At 41.9% G+C, this 20503-nt stretch overlaps 1 long non-coding RNA gene across 1 annotated transcript; it reads left to right on the forward strand.

Moving 5' to 3' along the window:
- Window positions 1-2129: 2129 nt before the first annotated feature.
- LOC114313709 (uncharacterized) lies at window positions 2130-2916 on the forward strand. Its single transcript, XR_003647260.2, has 4 exons — window positions 2130-2160; window positions 2246-2295; window positions 2696-2761; window positions 2843-2916. It is a non-coding gene; the product is annotated as an uncharacterized LOC114313709 (long non-coding RNA).
- The last annotated feature ends 17587 nt before the right edge of the window (window positions 2917-20503 follow it).

The following is a 20503-nucleotide window of genomic DNA, read 5'->3' on the forward strand; positions in this document are numbered from 1 at the left end:
CTTCCATTCCATTTTGTTGATTCATTATTCTATTTTGAGATATCTCAAAATGATAATTCTATTTAAAAGATCAAAGTAAAAAATATTTAATTTTTCAAAATTATAAATATATTAAAATTTTAAAAAGATAGAAACATTAATAAAAAAATATTTTAAAATTAAAATTTAAATGATCGTAAAAAGCCTTCAAAAGTTGAAATTCCCAAAATTGGGACGGAAGGAGTAATTAAAACAATTTAAAGAATCTATTTTTTTATCCAATGAAGTACACGGAGGCATGTGGTGTTGGGACCCACATAGAGGCGATGATTCCCGCGTGTCGTTTAGTGCCTCTATGGGTTCCACATGGGGTCTCACTCACAGGAACATGTGCCGGGTACGCCAACGCAGGAAATTTATCGAGTGGTTTCTTATTCACTAACACTCATTCAGGTGAACCGGAGATATTGTGCCACGTCACTAAGTAAATGGTCACTTTTTTAAATATATCTATATAATAAGGAAGTTCTGTTTTTCAAACCAGATGGGACATCTATCTTAGTTGGCAATGAGATTGAAAGGCTAAGATTAAGTTGAAGGTTGTATCCTTTTACCTTTACCGTTGGATATATACTTCAACTTTGAAACCCATTTCAAACACATTTCAGCCTTTTCGTCGTCTCACTCTTCAAACCCATTTCACTGTTTCTCTTCACCGTTAGATATACCCTTCAATTTTGAAACCCATTTCAAACACATTTCAGCCATTTCACCATCTCTCTCTTCAAACCCATTTCATTGTTTCTCTCTCTTCAAACCCATTTCACTATTTCTCTCTTCAAACCCATTTCACTGTTTCTCTCTTCAAACCCATCTCTCTCTCTCTCTCTCTACAGTGGAAAGCCACAGACAAAGCATCGATCGAACGAATTGGGGCAACGATTACACTGAAGATCTCCTCGAATCAGGTCCATTTCTCTCTCTAATGCTCAATATACTTATTGGGTTTTCACTTCTCATCAAAATCTCATAAGGGTTCTCAATATATAATTCTTGGTAAGTATTCCATCTCACACTAATCACCCAACATCTTCTTAAGTCCTCCATTTTCCCTATCCTCAAATGGAAAACAGATTTGATATTAATGATGAAGAAGAAGTTCTTCACATAGTCATGTTCCCGTGGTTAGCCATGGGTCACCTCATCCCATTCCTCCACCTCTCCACCACCTTAGCCACCAAGGGCCACCGTATCTCCTTCATCTCCACCGACGGAAACCTCCGCCGCCTCCCCCAAATCCCTCTCCGCCTCTCCCCTCTCATCACCTTCATCCCCCTTCCCTTCCCCGCCATCCCCAACTTACCACCCAACGCCGAATCCTCCATGGACGCACCACACCACCAAGCTTAGCTCCTCAAAATCGCCTTCGATTTTCTTAAACAACCACTCTCAGATTTTCTCGAGAAAATTAGCCCGAACCCAGATTGGATTATCTCTGATTACGCCTCTCACTGGCTGTCGGGACTTGCGGCGGAGATGGGTGTTTCGTGTGCTTTTTTCAGCCTTTTTAATGCTGCGACGATGGTGTTTTTTAGGCCTCCGGCGAAGGTGTTGAGCGGGGATTGTGTGAGGAGCAGTGCAGAGGATTTTCAGATTTTCTTCAATTTCAGATTTTCAGATTTTCTTCATTTTCAGATTTTCAGATTTCAACCTATTACAACAGTCAATTTCAGATTTTCTTAAATTTCAGGTTTCAACAGGTCAGATTTTCTTCCTTCAGTGTATTGAAATATGATGTTGAGAGTGAGCGCCCTGTAAGAAATTGTACTTTTTGCTGGCCATCCTTTTGCCATTTGAATTTTTCAAAATTTTGCTTTGACAACATAAATTTGATTTTATAATTTCATTTAAATATGGCACCTTTGAAATTGCATTTGGAACTTCAATCTTTTTTGAGGGGTTCTGTTTCTGTTGCAGCCAGAAAAGTGTTATGTGAACACTCAAATTTTGATTGATTTTATTTTTCAAATATTTTTTTGATCTAACTGAAATAAAGATTTGGTCACTTAGAATATTATTATGTAAATTGTGGTGCAAAGAACTAAAGGTTTGGACACTTCGAAATTGCTTGAGCAGTTGCCAGCATTGCAGCAGCTTCTATTTCGTGTTCTTGGTTGCCAGGTAACTTTTTTTTCTTCACTCAACTGAATCAAACATAATGCTGTCTAGCTTTCAAATATGGCCTCTTAATGAAACTTTTGGGCAGCCACAGGAGCAACGGTTCATAATTTTGTGATTCAATTAGCACTCTCTATGGTGAGTGGAGTTTATAAATTTTCCCCCTGCTTTGTCCATGGATTTGCACTCTGTTTGGATGGGGTGATTTGGTGAGAAATGATAAGAAATGATGAGAGTGAGAGCTCTCTTATTTTGCCTATTTCATTTCTCATCAAAAGTGGTGAGTGAGATTGGTGAGAAACAAGCTGATTAGTTATAAAAAATTTATAATAGTGAGATTGCCCATTAAAATTCCAAGGAAGAAAAATAAGTCTTTCATATCCATCTCACATGCATTGCCTTCATACCCATCTGAGTATGATAGTAAGAAAACACAATCATTTCCTATCTTTCTCACCCACGATCCCAACGGAGTGTTATTGAAGTAATTTTTCAAATAGAATTCTTTTGACCTGACTGTCCTTACTTTTTTCAACAGGTTGCTTCTGAAAGCATTAAAATCTACAATGCTATCAGTGATGGTGTCGTAAATTTGGTCGACAAGGTAGAATGTGGCTTTGGATTTTTGAATGAGTAGTTTTGTTTTCAGCAAATCATGGATATTTGATAACATGCAATGTGACAGTTCTTTGAAATGCAACGACATGATGCTCTTAAGGTTTTGGATATATATCAAAGGTCAGGGAAACAGGTAAATAGTTCTTTGGAATTATTTCTAGCAACTGCCTGCTCTTTTTTTATATATATATTATTATTGTTATATGCGTTCTCTCCTTATGGGTATGATCATATCTTCAGGCAGAAAAACACTCCCTTTCTCCCCTTAGTTAGATATGAGGGTCAACTATTCCTCTTTTGGACTCAACCTACTGTAGAACCCACTGCGCTATAGAGGTAACGATCTAATTTATTGAGTTCCATTTAATTGAAATTTTGTGTTTTGGTTATGAGTTGTGGTTCCACATAATGTGTTTGCCCTGTGCGTTTCTAATTTATTTATTTTTACATTTATTATCAGCATTGTGTAGATAAATTGTTTTAGATCTATTGTGAAACTAACTTTGGGATTTTGGAGATTGTTGTAGAGCTACTGATGTATCCTTGAGTTTATAATAATTATTTTTTGTATTGTTGATAACTGGCTTGGTTATTGTGTTTTCTGTTGTGTTTATTTTAATTATTGCCTAAGAAAAAGAGTAACCATTGTAAGGAAAGAAACCATCTCAATTGTCTTCTCTCTCCATTTATATCTCCGCTATATGTGTCAAGGTATGTCTCTATATCTACTTTCTCGATTAGCTTTTATTTTTTGTTGTATTGTGTGTCTATTATTTGTTACTTTTAGATGCATCACTATAAATATGGTCAGTTTCTTTCAATCTGTCATAGATTCATTGTTGCTGGTATAATTCATTTTTTTCTATTTTATTTTGATGACTAATTTTGAGTTTTTTGGTTATTGTTCAATGAAGGGATTTTAATTTTTTGTTATGAAGTATATTGTTAATGCTATTTGAGTTTTTTTTTTTCTTTTTTCTTTTTCCAGAGCTATTGTATCTATTGATGGTGTTAAATATGATTTTTAATTATAAATCTATGTTGGGGGCGTTTGGTGTCAAACACATGCTCAAGAATCATTAAAAAGAAAAAAAGCCACAAAATGGCATAACAGGGCAGAAACATAACACATGCAAATTTGATTTTTTCTTCTGCATAACAGGGCACAAATCAAGGGTGTTGATTGTCATGCTTCTCTTCCTCCAAAATGAGTACTATTGAATTTTTGTAAAAAAATTAATGTTCCTTTCTTTTTTTATTAGGTTTTGGATGATGTGTAATTATTGTGTGCTTTATAATTAGGTAGTGAGTGCAAAAAATAATGATTATGGCAAATGCTAAATGCATAAATCCAAATAAATTCCACTACTCTTTGAAAAAAAGGGCAATTTTCTTGGGTTTCATAGGTTCAAATTGATTTTTTATTCTATATTTTTCAGATACTTTTGTGTTTGATTCAAAAGGGAAAAGTGTTCCGAGTCTTCAATGAAAGATAGATGCATTGGTTATTGCTTGCGTGAAAGTTTCACAATCTGTTATCAATTTAAGATGAGTAGTTCTCCTTTGTCCACATGGTTTAGTAATTTTATGTTTATTGCCCAAGTTAATTGATTAGTTCTCCATTGAAGTCTTTGCTAATTCAATAAATCTACAAAACAAAACAAGGGTGTTGATGGGGCATTTGATAAATTTGATGTTTTTATGTATATTTATTCAGATTCAAATTAGTTTAACTGGATAATTGATTAGTTTAATTGGATATTTTTATGTATTCAGATTCAAACTATTATTTACTAAATTTGTAGATTTTATTGTGAGAGACAATCAATTTGAAAAATATACATTAGAGAGAGATGAAAATTGATGAACCATTATGAGATACGGAGAGGTTAGTTTCTAATTGCTAAACCATTTGGCGAAAATTGATGAAAATTGTTGAACTTGAACCATTTGACGAGACCTTTTTTTTTTTTTATAGAAAGAAATAGAGCTTTAATTTCTATGTTGTTTAATTTGTACATAAATATTCACTCAGTTTGTTATCCTACCATACAACATAACATGCCATGTACAGGACACAACACAATATAATATTCACTCAGTTTAATTTAATATTCACTCAGTTTGTTATCCTTTCTATTGAGTTGATTTTTGGATTCAATGATTTTGTCAAGGATCATTTACTCCACTTAGTAACCCAATAGATGCCAAGTGGGTAGATCAAGCACTACTAGGAGCACATCCTCCTTATTGTTCCTTTGCTAGGAAGGGAATGTAGCATCACCCGTAAACTGAGACAACTCTCCCTAAAAGCTGGTTAATGTTTTAAACTTGGTCCCTAAACATAATGATAGTCTCTTTGTTCTTGGTGCTGTTTATTCTAATTTTATATTTCTATTATGCTTTCAATATATTAGTCTTCACAGGACATAGCATTAGAACAATATTTTTTAATTTTATATTTCTATTATTGTTTCAACATTATGGTTTCAGGGCATAGCATTAGAACAATTAAGCCTAGCCTCATAATTAAATTAGATTGCCAATGGGTTTAGTGGCAAAACCAATATTTTGGCTTGGGGGCAACATTAAGCAAAAACCTAAGTTTATATTGCCAATGGGAATAATGGCAGAAATAATATTTTTGGCTTGGGGGTAACATTAAGCAAAAGCCTAAGTTTATATGGCCAATGGGTATAGTAGCAAAAATAATATTTTGGCTTGACAAAGTTTTGCCCAGTTTCACAGGCCTATTACACACGTAGTTGTGTAGTTATGAATTATAATTAAAGAGCATGCATTTGTCTATTCTCTCTCTCAATTAATTGGTTTATTAGGGGAACTGTCTACGTATCAATTTGCTTACTAATCGATAGTTGTAAAGAGCATGCATTTGTCTATTCTCTCTCTCAAATTGGCCCCTCTATAAAACATGTATTGGTATCATTTCGTCAACAAAAATAATTTTTGCTTATGTATGTAAGGTTGTGTTTGAATCATAATAACTTTATATTTCCCTCATCTTTTCTTTTTCCTTTTTAAATTCCTATCTAAATTTAAAATGATATTCTCAGAGGGGAATACAGTGAGGGTGGTGGTTGTGCAATACGATTTACGTCTAGATCAATTTAGTTTGCGGTTGACATTCAATTTCTATGGTCACTAGCATAAGGCACGAAGAAACCTCATCTTCATGTTATTTTTTTCTTTCAAAATGCAGCTTCTCTGTTTGATACTCAGTCTATAATTGGAGCAATTGTTATGTTTTATCACATAAATACATTTTTTACATCTTGAGTACTACTTTATTTGATAAATTGTTCATATTTTGCTCTTTCATGATAACGAAACTACATTGAGCTTTTATCTTGCGCAAGTTATTTTGGATAATATAAACATCTTAAAATCAGATTGAGCATGACTATGAAAAAATCAGTAGTACTCAAGATGTAAAAAATGTATTTATGTGATAAAACATAACAATTGCTCCAATTATAGACTGAGTATCAAACAGAGAAGCTGCATTTTGAAAGAAAAAAATAACATGAAGATGAGGTTTCTTCGTGCCTTATGCTAGTGACCATAGAAATTGAATGTCAACCGCAAACTAAATTGATCTAGACGTAAATCGTATTGCACAACCACCACCCTCACTGTATTCCCCTCTGAGAATATCATTTTAAATTTAGGTAGGAATTTAAAAAGGAAAAAGAAAAGATGAGGGAAATATAAAGTTATTATGATTCAAACACAACCTTACATACATAAGCAAAAATTATTTTTGTTGACGAAATGATACCACTACATGTTTTATAGAGGGGCCAATTTGAGAGAGAGAATAGACAATGACCGATATGAGAGTTAGATTAACACACTTGTTCGATTTTTGATTTGAAATCATGCAAGTCAGGCTATGAGCACTGAAAATTTTCCTTTTTTGGGTCCAAGAAATGGTCTAGTTTTTGGAAAAGATGGAACAATTTTCAAGAAAATTAGTCAACTTCAGTAAAAATTCTCAAAAACTATTTTTGCAAATGGCCAATGCTTAACAAGCACGGAACCTACTCTTGAGACGCACAACCTCGGATTTGGAGGAAAATTGCCCCCTTGCTCGAAGAGAGCTGCATGGCAACGGAAAGTTGCCCCTTGTTTGAACGGCACCGCAGTGCATTGAATGGCAACGGAAAGTTGCCCCTTGTGTGAATGGCATCGCAGCACATTATAATCAGTCCTCGAAGCGATGATTGCAACCGAACTCTCGGATACAGAGAAGGCAAAGATTATCAGAACCATTACATGGACATGATCGAATTTGAAGTGTTTTAGGGCTGGACTTCAAAATGAAGTTACCTACGTATCCCAAGGATGGGAATCAAGCCTTACGTAGTTCGGGCTACGGTACACTCGGGTATTATCCTCTCCTTTTTAGGCTCTAACTTTTGCCAAGGCGCCCGTTGCGGGTTTTTGACCTTGCGAGCTTTGTTCTTCTTTTCTTTTCAATTTTTTTCATTTCTTTTTCTCTTCTTTTTTGCATTTTTTTTTCTTTTTCGTTTTTTGCTTTTGCATTTTTTTTTGCTTTTTTTTTTTGTATTTTTCTCTTGCTCTAACTTTTGCCTGGGTCGCCCTTCTAGGTTTTCGGCCCAGCGAGCCTCTCAAAGGGTAAAAGTGTAACAAGTCCATGCCAAATGGTTTTAGGGTTTTGAAGCCATCCGTATCCAGGAGAGTGGCTGTTGTATTGATTTACTGAAGGATCCATCTTCGGCTCTTCGAGCATATCCGACATTTTTGCCCCTAGTTTGAGGGGGGGCTTCTGATCTAGCTTTACAAGCTTCTTTTGATCTGATCTTCTTGATCTGACTTTGGTGCTTCTTGTTCGAGGGCTGCTTTAAAATGGCCACACAGGCCTCATGTTGTGGTTGACCGTTGAACGTTCTGAACTCAGGTTCAAGGTTTGAAAGTGAGGGGTCGAATCTCGAGGCTGAGAGCGATCCTAAGCTGCACAATCTCAAGAGCGATCCCACACAAGTCTTCGCAAGGCCGCGCAAAATATTTTTTGAAATTTTTTAAGAAAGCGACAAATCGCTCGCGCCGAAGACAGTGTAGAACCAATCTGGATCAAGCCAGGATCCTTCCCAGTACTCACGTTAACAAACATGATTTCATTCATTAAGGGCTTAGCATGCCTCTCTTTCTCTAAATTGATCAAGTTTTGCAAAACCTGAGGAATTCCTTCCTCTTCGTTTTTAACACAATGTTTCGAAAAAAGTTTTGAAAAAACTTAGGTCATTACAATGACTTCAAAGGCACAGAAAAGGCAGGCGAAGAGCACTGTCATTTCATTCAAACTTCTGGCATAACTGGCACACGGCAGAAGCAAACACAATAGTGTGAAAATCACTGCTGTTCCATTCAAATTTGTTGGCATAATTGGCTCCAAGGCAGAAACAGACTCAAAAGAAAGCAAAAAAGACAAACACCAAAACAAGCAAGTGATGTCCGAGGTAACACCCTCGAAATCACCCGACTCTAACAAAACAGGACTGACTCGGTACAACAAGACAGACCTGGCTGACTCAGCATGAAAAGACTGACTCAAAACAAAGAGACAGACTCAAAAAAAAACAACAGAACTGACTCAATACCCAAGTCAGAACGTACAAAACCCAGCATTCACAAATGCTCAAAACAGTGCGTGCTATACGCCACATCCGGAGTAAACTGAGCGCCGCCCGCAGGTGATTCATCCCTTGATTACATCACATTATCCCCCACAAGTCCACTGATTAAGTGTCGATAGACTTTGCAGGACCTGGTGCGGGAATGACCTCGCTGTCAATCAAATTTTGTATCTCGTGGCGGAGACGGACGCAACTGTCGGTGTCATGACCGGTTTGTTGATGAAAAGCACAGTACTTAGTCAGGTCATGCTTTGGAGGGAGAGGATCGGGTAGAGGCCGTTGTTCCAACGGTTTCAGATGTCCTTTCCTGAGTAGGACCCCCAGGGCTTTAGACAAAGGCATAAAGAGTGGGGTGAAAACCCTCTTGCCTCGGGGTAGATAGTCCGAAGTTCGGGGGTTTGGATTGGATGCACCAACAAAAGGGGTGGCTGTTCTTGGTGTGGTGGTGGCGACCATGCCCACTTCAAAAGATCTTGCAGTTGCGTCACCGCTGGTGGTCGCATTCGAACTGCGGGTAAACGCCCTCCTGGGCTGCTCCTTCTCCTAATCAATAAGGCCCTGCTTCATAGCATCCTCGATCTGTACCCCCATCTCATGCAGATCCGAAAAGGTAGGGAAGGGGAGCACGATCATTTTCTGCATTAGTTTGGGTTGGAGGTTGCGCACAACCATCCTTATCTGGTCTTTGTCGGAAGGCCTTGTAGCCATCATCGAGGCCTTTGCTCTCCACCTTGCCACAAACTCTAAAAAACCCTCCTTTGGCTCTTGGCTGGTGACATCAAGATCACGAGTTGTGACCTCAATCTGTGTGTTGTAGGAGTATTGATCACTGAAGGCCTCAGCCATCTCTTCCCAATTCTGTTTCACAGAGTTCTTCAATTTCGCATACCAGATTGCGGCTATCCCAGACAGGGTCCGGCCAAACAATGATAGCTTCTGTAATCTGGTGAGGCCCATCGGCCTTAGAATGTCTGAAAACAGCCGCAAGTGCACCATGGGATCCCCGGACCCATCGAAACGGTCAATATGTGGCATCTTGAACCTGTCTGGCAGCGTCACAGCTGCATCGGTATACCCATCCTCGATGTCCGGGACGGATTTCATGCCTTGAGCCTTCTTGAACAACCTTTCAAGCTTGCTCATCTTTAGCGCTGTTGGATCTGTCTCTAACTCAAAAGGGGAGTCCGGTAGGTTGATGGGTGTCTTGGATAGCTGGGGTAGAATCGAGGACGGAGCTGGCCCGACTAGGGTGTCCGTATCATCCTGGACGTGGGTTGCCTCCCTGAGTATGGGAACTCTTGGTGGGGGAGGAGCCTGGTGCGAAGTAGATACTCCAGTTTGCTGCTCCAATCTAGCAATTGTCTCTGCCTGTTGGGCTATGACCACAGCCTGTTGCTTGGCGAATTCTGCTTGACGGACAGTGTCTTGCTGCATGGCTTTCATACTATCCTGGAGTTGGCGCACCATCTCTTCCAGACTCGACATACTGTTCTAATCTAACTGAGCAATCGGTATATCTGTGTCGGCAATAGCTCGAAAATCTCAGCCCGACTGCTCAAAGATCACTGATCTGGTAGCTGTTGTACTGGTGGTCTGTGCCTGGCTGGCCTTCTCTGGCCCTGATTACCCTTGAACTGAGTCTATTACCTGACAAAGTCTATCAGTAGAAGTTCAATGAACCTCGGGGGATATTGGAGCCTTCTGAAGCTATAGTTCCAGGAGTACCCCTGCAAAAGAGAAAACAGACAGCATCTCAGCTCAATTTCACTGGAACGGATAGCAGAACGACTGTACTCAATACTGATAACTGTTCCCCAAATATCTGTCCCAAAATTGATACCCTCGGGTAAAACTGATTCCCCAAATACTGATGCTGATGCCCACAAGCCTGATACTCGGACTTGCAAACTGTTATGCGCATTCCCTGTAGAGATACACTCTAAAAGCACATAGCAAACAAATGAGAGCCAAGACACCCCTATGTTGGGGTAGGGTTTCCCTGTCCTATTTTGTCAGGAGTTAGGGTTTCACTACGCACGAGCGGTTTCAAACAACCTATCGGATAAGCAACCTGTCCTAGTTTGGAATGGTCACTATGGATTCCGAATATGCACTAGGTCGAATGGTCGAAAAGGGAGCCCCGGTAAAACCGGGGTTTATGTTCCCATACTGTCAGAGCCCATAACCGGTCAGCCTTATGGTCCTGTCTTGACAAGACAAGCCTCTGGCAAACCGTTTAGGAATGGCAGATGGCAAACACGGTGTCCTAGGCGTACCAATGCACATGCAATGCAAAGAAACACATAAGTGAAATCAAAACAGGATATCACGAGTTCGAGTCAAGCTCTCTAAATTCCCCAGCAGAGTCGCCAGAAACTGTAGACGCGCCCGCGTGAGGCCCCGCTACTACAGCTCGGACTCGATTTTGTTTGCGGTTCTTAATCTGAACCAAAGAGTCCAAATCCGGCAAATCGTTTTGAGAAGCAGATTTTTTTTGAAAAGAACTGCTTTGCCAGATACAGAGTCGCCACCTAAATATTTTAAAATGGGGGAATTTAGGAAACCCTGACTCGGTGCCAAAGGCCACGTGTCTGTCATCACCAAAGTTGCCTCGGCTCGGGAACTTGGATACGATCGGGGAAGGTCAGCTATGAGCACCCCCTCTCCCCAGATCCGAAGATCGGCCTCTACTAACCATGATATCCGTTTTTGAAAACGTTATGTGTTATTATTCCAGTTATTAGCCTAGAATTACTATGTTATGCGCACGGCAAACAAGTATAGACTAGATCGCCTAATTTGGAAATAAGCATTGCATATCCGTTTGTTTTGGAAAAATATTTTGGAATTTGCTACCCGCAAGTAGGCTAAAACACGGATTTCAACGAGTGTTTCCAACTCAGACAATCCAACCTTCACCCACAGGCATTCAAACAGTTTATCATATAAGCACCTAGCCACATGGTAAGCATGCTGTCATAATAGCATTCACACGCATGCGGTATGCTAAAGCATAAAATACTTACATCGTACTCCGTGCCAAAACAATAAACTAGTTAGCCAATATGCATGGTCCTAGGTCATGTCAAATTGACTAATGCAACACATACAGGATGCAATTTAGAGTAGGCTCGGCTAACCTAAACATGGCATGTGAGATGCAATCAATTGATGCACGTATTCAATTTGGAATTGAAGTACAAATGCAGTTAGCACGATGTACCGAGCCCGGTGCGTGCGAGACAAATGCATGGATGCACGCATGCGCAGCATAAGGTATGCTAATTTAAACATGACCTATTACTAACCATCAAAGCAAGTAAGTAAAAGGGAGAAAGAAGTGGGGGTTGGAAGACATGCACATACTCACCCACACTTATTACAGGTTTACCCTCGCTCGGAGGGACCGAAAGAATAATACAGTTTGAATAATGAATTAACTATCCTAGCTAATTAATTATTACAAATTACCTAATTAGTTAACAAATTAACTAAGCTAGGAAAAACAGTAAACCGCCTCGGGAAGAGAGCTCAATGCAATGCATGCTCGGTCTTGCTCGGGAATTCACTGCCATGCGCAATCTGCCTCTGTTTTCCCTGCTCTGCCCCTCTAAAGACGGCCAAAGTCTCAGAATTGCTTCTCTGGATACTAGGGAATGCCACCGGCTGGAAGGAATCATCACCGACTGTGATCTGGCAGTCATCGGCCAAGAATGCATCCATCGGCCATCAATGGGTTGCCGGTCGGCACTCTATGCAGTCGATCGGCAGAAAGTGCCTGCAGAACCTGTTTGGCAGCAGCAGAGGACAGGACTTTGCATGGCAATGCAATTCAAGCAATGTATGCACCTACCAAGCCCCTTTTCATGTGCATGACTCAAAGGGACATGGTCTTTGGTTCTCGGACCATCAATCGCGCATTTCCATGCGTGATGGCCCAAGGGACCAAGTGTGCATATTTTGATGTCAAATGAAATGTAATGCACGCAATCAAACCAAGGGGCTTCTACTTCCATCATGACTTGGTCAAGAGGTAGAGCATGCATGCCAAGGCAATGCAACTCTAATCATGTGAGCTAGCATGCAACATGAACGTACAAGCAAGTGATGCACACTAGGTACATAAACTAAGCAAACAAGCATACAAGCATACAAGCATGCCACAACTATACAAACTACTTAGAGCATGAAAGATTGTGATCTAATCATGCAACATGCTAGTAATTTGACCAAGGGAATGCATGCCAAATGCAAATGATTTCGAGCATGCAACACGTGCAATCAAAGCACGCAAACATGGGATAATGTAACAACACTTGAATGGCTTACAAGGGATGGACTTACACTAATTGGACGGCTCTCTACTAGGTCCAAAACAGTGGCCATTAGATGAAAATGAGACTCTCGAAACGCGTGCACGCAAACCGAGGACCAAACCTAAGGCATAGTATGCAACTCTAACAAGGCATGGCAAGGCATGAAATATGGCATACAAGCATGTAATTCCAGCACTGAAATGTGATACAAAACAGCCCCGAAGCATGGAAACATGGCACCCGATGCATGAAATGGCCTCGAAACACAAAACTAGGCATACACATTGGCCTATAGCTATAAAAAGCATGCATTATTTGATTATGAAGCATGAAGACAGAGTCAAGGCAGTCCCAAAACATGCATATTTCCAGTTCAAAGCATGGCCAAAAGATGTTAGCAAGATGGACTAAAATAGTATGCAACTTTGACTAGCAAACATGGGTTGCATGGCAAGTATATGATGCACATGGAATCTCACCAAACCATCAAAAATCAGTGAATAAAACATGTGAAAATAGGCCTAAATAACCACTGATACGCAACCATGGCATGCAAAAATGATGAGTTACTTTAGAGGGCCATGAAAGGAGTTATTAAGCACATGCAAGATAGACATTTAGCAAGACCAAATCAACTCTGAAAATGAGTTTTGAGGGTCCTAAAACCCACTAAAAAAATGCCTGAACCAAGCTCAAGAAGTGTGCAAACATAGGCCCCTTTGTAAGGCCAAAAATGCAAGTAATGAAGACAATAAGGAGAGGGGGTGGCCCTCTCCTTCTTAGGACCTTAAGCCACCATCCACACCACTGAAATCCCTCAAGATTTCAGTGGTGAGGAGGCCCAAACAAGGTAGTCCTGGAGCTCACTAAAAATGCACAAAAATGAGGCCAAACAAGGCCTAAGAGGGGTCAAACAACCCCAAACACCAAAGTGGTCTTGAACAAACTTAAAAAGGAGCTAAAAACAAGACTTTTTTTCTGTTATACACAAAGCTTAAATCAGCATGCAAGACAGGTCAAAAGCTAATGCAAGATTGGGGAAACTAAAGCAAAGAAGTTACCCTTGAAGAACCTTTGATGAACAGCAAGGTCAGACCTCTTCTTGTGATCAAAACCAGCTTAAAACTCCAAGAACAAACCCTCAAGGCCTCTCAAGTCGAAGTGTGGTGTAATGGTGTGTGTGTTGGTGCAATACTATGGTCAAAACACACTTTAAGGCTCTTAAACACACACAAAGGATGAGAGAGAGGGAGATATATAGAGAGAGGGTGTATATATACCAGATATATATGCCCTAGGTCTGGTTTTTGCTTTCAAAATCACCAACCCTTAACAATGGAGGAGGAGAGGCCCTTAAATAGGCAATGGAAATGGCTCTAAGCTTATAAGGCAAGCTTAAGAGAAAGGGTCAAGAGGGGCAAGACGGCCAAGGCTTCTCATAGAAGCTAGGACAGTTGGTAAGCTTCTTGAGGAAGCCAAGATAAAGGGTCAAGGTTTCCTCAAGAAGCCTTGAGCAAAGGGTGCAAAAAAAGGGATCAAGGGCTTAAAACAACCACCTATGTGCATGGGGGGACGGGTTTGTGCATCCCAGCTGGCACAGCTGGCATGCACCATGCCTGGGAGGTGCAAAAAGGTCAAACCGCCCAGAAAAGGAGGTCGTCGGCCAAAATAAATGGCCGGTCGGCAAAATAAATTGCCGGTCGGCTAAATAGATTGCCGATAGATGCTGCCAAGGTCAAAAAATGGCTGGTGGGTGTCCAAATTGAAGCCCCGGAAGTTAGCTTTCCAATGCCGTAAACCTTGCATTAAAATTCCTCATGTGCAAAAAGTTATGCCCTTTTTGGTGAAGCCACGCAGATTCGATCCAACCGGGATGATGCCCAACTTCAACCAACCATATCTCCCCCACCCAGACTTGGATTTAGGAGATTCTTGAGTGCAAAACGAAGCCTCGGAAGTAAGCTTTCCAACGGTGGTGGCCTCATAGCTTAAATCCAAGTATGCAGATGAATAAGCCTGATTCAGCAGGGGTAGCTCGACTCTCTTCTACCCGGATCCTTGCTGAACTTCTTCTCCAACTTGTTTTCTCCCCTCTTCTCCTCTTTTCTTCAACTTCAAACCCCTAAGTAAGGTGTTTTGAAAGATTTTTCAAAGATTTCATCTCTCTTTCATTAATTTCCACTTTGTCCTTGCTCGGTTTATCGAAAAGCGCATTATTTGACAAAATGTGAGTCTCAGAGCATCGTAGGAATTTTATTTCAAAAATGTTTTGAAAGAGAGGATTTTAAAGTCTAAAAACCATCTAAAATAGCTTTGGTCCAAAATGGGGTGTGAAGTTGAGATTTGGCTCTCTCCTTGCCGAAGAAACTGAACTTTTGCCCTGCACACCTTTCTCCACCAAGTAAACCATCAGTAACGCCCAAGTTTTGAGGGCGGTAAAAAATGGGGTGTCTACAATTGCATCAAATCCAGTTAACCCCAATGCAAGTATCTGTGAACCTTTTCTGTGTCGTTTGTGGTGTGTCTGCCCTCAATAGGCGGCTGGGCCTGAACCTTGATATATGGGATATCTTGGGATGTTACACCATTTCTCATAACAAAGACCCTAGTACATATTACCTGCGTGTTCGCTCGGCCGACTGTCACTTAGTTGCTGGATTGCCTGATTCCGATAAACACAATGACGATTTCCTACAAGTTGGCAGAAATTGGGAGTTCCTCGCCGGAACCAAGTTTCAATCTGAACGGATGCCACAAAAAGATAGCTACCCAGGTCCGGGCCTTTCCTTATAATGCCTTTGGTGTTTCTTACTCTATTTTGAATATTGCTTTGATGGTTTGCTTTCTTTTTGCAGAGTCCTCCCGTTTCCAACGAAGGCCGAACCGAGAGAATGCTGAAGCCATCAAAGCTGCCCTGAGGTATAAAAAGAGATCTACACCTGAGTTATTGGACTACCAGCCAACTTATCGTTCTGTTATTCCAAAGAAGGCAAGGCTCGCTGCTGCCCTTTTGGACTCTGATACCGAGACTGAAACGTCTCTCACCCCTCTGGTCTCGAACCGTCGCAGGAGTCAGGATGCATTTTCTGAGGGAGTGCCCTCCCCTGCCCCCAGTTTCGCAGGGAGCAGGTCTGTGGCGAAGAGAAGGGTGTTGGTGGATTTAGAGGCCGAGGCTTTCAGAGCCTCCAGTGCTTTGCGAACCCCTTTGGAGAAGACCGAGGCGAAGAGCCTCATGGAGGTAAAGATGGAAATTGGAGCTTCTGGGACCCCTGTGACTGCTGCCGAGCCCTCAGCTTCAGTTGCTGCACGAGCAAAAAAGAAAAGAAGGGAGGTTGGCAAAGCAGTGGTGGGGGAAGCTTCTCAAGATCCTGCTGAGGATGATGCTTTTGAGAAATGGAAGCCGCCGATATCGCATGAGGGCAGGCCCATTTCTACTTCTGATTCAGTTGTCGCTTCACAAGATTTTGCCTTTGATTTGACCAAGTTTTTGTTGATGCCGGTTGATATGGCCGACCATAATGGGCCTCGTGACATTCGTATCTTGAAGGGGACCCTCCAAATGATGACTGCTGTAAGTGTTTTCTTCATTTTACTTAGCTTCGCTGTTGCGTTGTTGTCTTCATTTTTTCTAAGTTCTTTGTCATCCTTTGCAGTGTATCCAGAGGATGCACCTGTCCATTACCCGTGCTGAAGAGCTGGAAAGGGCCGTGCTGGAGGCTGCAATGAACGTAGAGAGACTGACGGTAAGCTTAGAGTCAGAGAAGGAAGGACGCTGAACCACTGAGAGGGAAGCCTTCCGTTTGAACAAGATCGTCGCTTCTACTGAAAAATCGAAAGAGGCTGCCATTGGGACACAGGCTCAACTTGAGGGGAAGGTGGCCGAACTGGAGGCCGTAATTGCAGTGATGGCTGCCAAGTGTACTGCGCTGGAGGCCAAGCACTGGCAATAAGGCTGGGATGAAGCTAGGGCGGCGTACAAAGAGGAGGTTCTAGTGCTGCGAGACAAGCTCTTTGTAAAGGGTTGGACGACTGCCTTAGCCGCTGCAATGGTTCCTGAAGGCTCTTCCCTATATCATGATATCCCTATTCCTTCAAAGTCCTTGGGTTTGAAGGCTACTTCTGTCCCTACTGTCCTGCCAGATGATGTTTCCCCAGAAGATGATTCTGCAAACAAGAGCCAGAGCATGAATGTTGCCGCTGAAATGGTAGGCGTTGAAGGGGTTGAGACCCTAAAGACCGAAGCCACGGGAGATGTGGTTAAGGTGGCTCCTACTTCTCAGGAAGTTGGAGCTTCCTCTACTTTTCCTCCCGCAGATGGCCTGGACAAAATTGCTGATGCTGCTCCTGAGCTGCCCACTGTTGAAGAAAATTGATGTTGAGAGGATTTGAACTTTTTGCTTTTTTGTTTTGGTGTATTGCAGCTCAGTCTCCATGACGGGCTTTCTTTCTTCACTTTGTCACGATAATTTTTCCTTTTTTTTGTTTTTTTGCTGTTGGTTGTGAGGCCTTCTGTGCCCTTTGCTGGATAATACAATTTTCTCTTTGAACTTGCAATTTGATGCTGTTTGGCTTCTATGTCTGAATGTATTCTATACTGCTTGCCCCCGGCCAAGCTCTGTTGGGACCTTTGGGCCGTACAGTTGCTCAGTCTGATTCTATACTGCTTGCCCCTGGCCGAGCTCTGTTGGGACCTTGGAGCCGGACTAGTGATCGGTGTGGCTAACAGATATGTGGTATGGCTGTGCTTTGAGTTCGTAAGTGGGTCTTGCTTAGGTCCAGGTTGGTTTCGAAAGAAAACAATTGTTTGCCCCCACCTGGAGCTAAGTAAGATCGATACTGAAGAGTTGTCCTTTGTATAGAACTGCTTGAGTCTGTTTCAACTTTGACAGTACGAGTGCATTTGAGAGAAACGCAAAAAGAGATGTCTTACTCAGGTCTAGGTAGGTTTTAGAAAAAACAATTGTTTGCCCTCAGCTGGAGCTGAGTAAGGCTGATGCTAGAAGTTCGCTCTTGACGTAGCTCAGTCGAGTTTGTACCAACTCTGCTTGTTTGAATCAATACTGAAGTGTTGATGTGCTGATACTTAAGAAGTTCTGTAGGTGCAAAGGTGTATGCTTAAGATATGTCAGTGTAGTTTCCACCAAGCAATTCCACTTGGCTAAATAGAGATATTTTACTTAAGATACATTAGTACGGTTTCTACCAAGCAATTCCACTTGGCTAAATTCCAATTTAGTTGCCAAACATTTTTCCACCAAGTTATACCACTTAGCATGTTTGAGTGCTAACCAAATTTAAATTCTGTTCAGTCATTCTGAAACTGAACCATTTGGGTTTAAACCAAAGTTAATTCCGTTTGACAATCATCAAAGCTAATTCCATTTGGTAAAGACCAAAGCTAATTCCGTTTGGTAAGAACCAAAGCTAATTCTGTTTGGTAAGAACCAAAGCTAATTCCGTTTGGTGGGAGCCAAATCTTATTTCATTTGATAAACATCGAGGCTAATTACAAGAATTGGATAAATCTGAGAGAAGTGGGAAGACATTTGCATTGGTCAACAAATAAGTGCCTTTACATCCTGATAGAGAAGTTAGGGGATGATGCTATTGATAGCATTTCTTGAGGTTTGCTATGTTCCAGGGCCGAGGTATTGCTTTGCCATTCAAATCCTCTAGGTAGTAAGCTCCATTTCCAACAACAGCCGTGATTTTATAGGGACCTTCCCAGTTCGGCCCAAGTTTGCCCTCACCAGGCACCCGTTTGTGATCCATGACTTTCCTCAAGACCAGTTCTCCTGGTATGAATTGCCTTGGGAAAACGTTTTGGTTGAAACTTCTGATGAGCTGCTGCTGATATGCTTCAAGTTTGATCAGCGTTGCCTCTCTTCGGCCCTCTGCCATATCCAGTGCTTGCGCGATAGCTTCCTCATTACTGGAGCCTTCAAATAATTCAGACTGAAGGGTTAGAAGACCTACTTCCAGTGGGATGATGGTCTCCATTCCATAGGTTAAAGAGTAAGGCGTTTCTCCTGTGGGGCGGCGTGCTGTAGTTCGGTAGGCCCATAATACGTGAGGTAACTCTTCAACCCATTTGCCTTTGGCATGTTCAAGCCGCTTTTTCACTCCGTTGATGATGGTTTTGTTCGACGCTTCTGCCTGACCATTGCTTTGCAGGTACCCTGGAGAAGAGTTCCTATACTCAATTCTGAGGTCGGCACAAAATTTTCTAAAGACCTTACCATCGAACTGTGTTCCGTTATCCACGATCAGTACCCGCGGAATGCCGAAACGCACTACCACATTTCTCAAAACAAACCGCTTTGTGTCTGCCTCTTTGATGCTTGCCAGTACCTCAACTTCAACCCACTTGGTGAAATAGTCGGTTGCAGCAATGAAGAACCGCCTGTTCCCAGTGCCTTGCGCCAATGGTCCAACGATATCCAATCCCCATTACGCAAAGGGCCATGGGTTGGTGAGTGGAGTGAGAGTTTTGGCTGGCTTATGAATGAGTGGAGCAAACCTCTGACATTTGTCGCACCTCTGTACGTACTGCTGTGCATCTTGTTGCATCCGTGGTCACCAGTACCCGTGAGTCAGGGCTCGGTGCGCCAGTGACCTTCCGCCAACGTGGCATCCACAAATCCCGTCGTGAATTTCATAGAGAACATTCTCAACGAGATTTGGGTTCACACATAGGAGGTAGGGGCCAAGGTAGGAACGTTTGTATAGCTTCCCAGACGGTGAGATCCAGAATCAAGCTGATTTATGCCTGATCTTGTTGGCTTCCCTTTTGTCTTCAGGGAGTTCACCAGATTTCAGAAAGACCAATATTGGATCCATCCAGCTTGGCTCTAAGTTGTTGCAGAGGACCGGAGATGCAACACTTGGTTCTGGTATGAACTCAACCTAAACTTTCCCGGCATCCTTTGTATCCACTGATGAGCCGAGGCATGCCAGAGCATCTGCGTGGCTATTTTTGTCCCGACTGATTCGTTCCACTCGTATGGATTGAAATTTTTTGAGTAGGTCTCTGGCCTTGCCTGCGTACATAGCCATTTTTTCATCCCGAGTTTCATAGACCCTAGAAAGCTGGTTTACCACTAGTTGTGAGTCACTGAACACAAGAAGCTGTTCGGCACTGAAGTGTTCGGCGCTACGCAATCCCGCCAATAACGCCTCGTACTCGGCCTCGTTGTTTGAAGCTTTCCACCCTAGCCTGAGAGCCTGTTCCCAGATAAATCCTTCTGGAGAAATAAGAACTACTCCTGCCCTCGAGGCCCGGTTATTAGACGAACCATCGATGTAGAGTTGCCAGATGTTTCCAATAAAGAGTTTCATGCCTCCGAAGCGCTGGGTTTTCTCTATTCGCTGGCGCATGGCACCTGTGCCGAACTCAGATTACCAGGTTCGGTACTCTGGGTGGGAGTAAATTCTGCGACAAAATCCGCCAAGACCTGGGCCTTGATTGCTATCCTGGGTTGATACCGAATGTCAAACTCATCAAGTTCTACCGCCCACTTCGCTGTTCGGCCAGAGAAATCGGCTCGGCTGAATACGGATCTGAGGGGGAATTCAGTGAGGACGTTAATGGTATGCCCTTGAAAGTAATGACTTTCTTGAGGCGATAAGCAGCGCGTAAGCTAACTTTTCCAGTGGTAGATACCGTGTCTCGGCATCTAGTAAAATCTTGCTAACATAATATACCGGTCTCTGTTCCTTGTCAACTTCTCGAAT

The sequence above is a fragment of the Camellia sinensis genome, chromosome 7 (genome assembly GCF_055761805.1).
Source record: "Camellia sinensis isolate YWXY chromosome 7, ASM5576180v1, whole genome shotgun sequence".
In the NCBI taxonomy this organism is placed as follows: domain Eukaryota; kingdom Viridiplantae; phylum Streptophyta; class Magnoliopsida; order Ericales; family Theaceae; genus Camellia; species Camellia sinensis.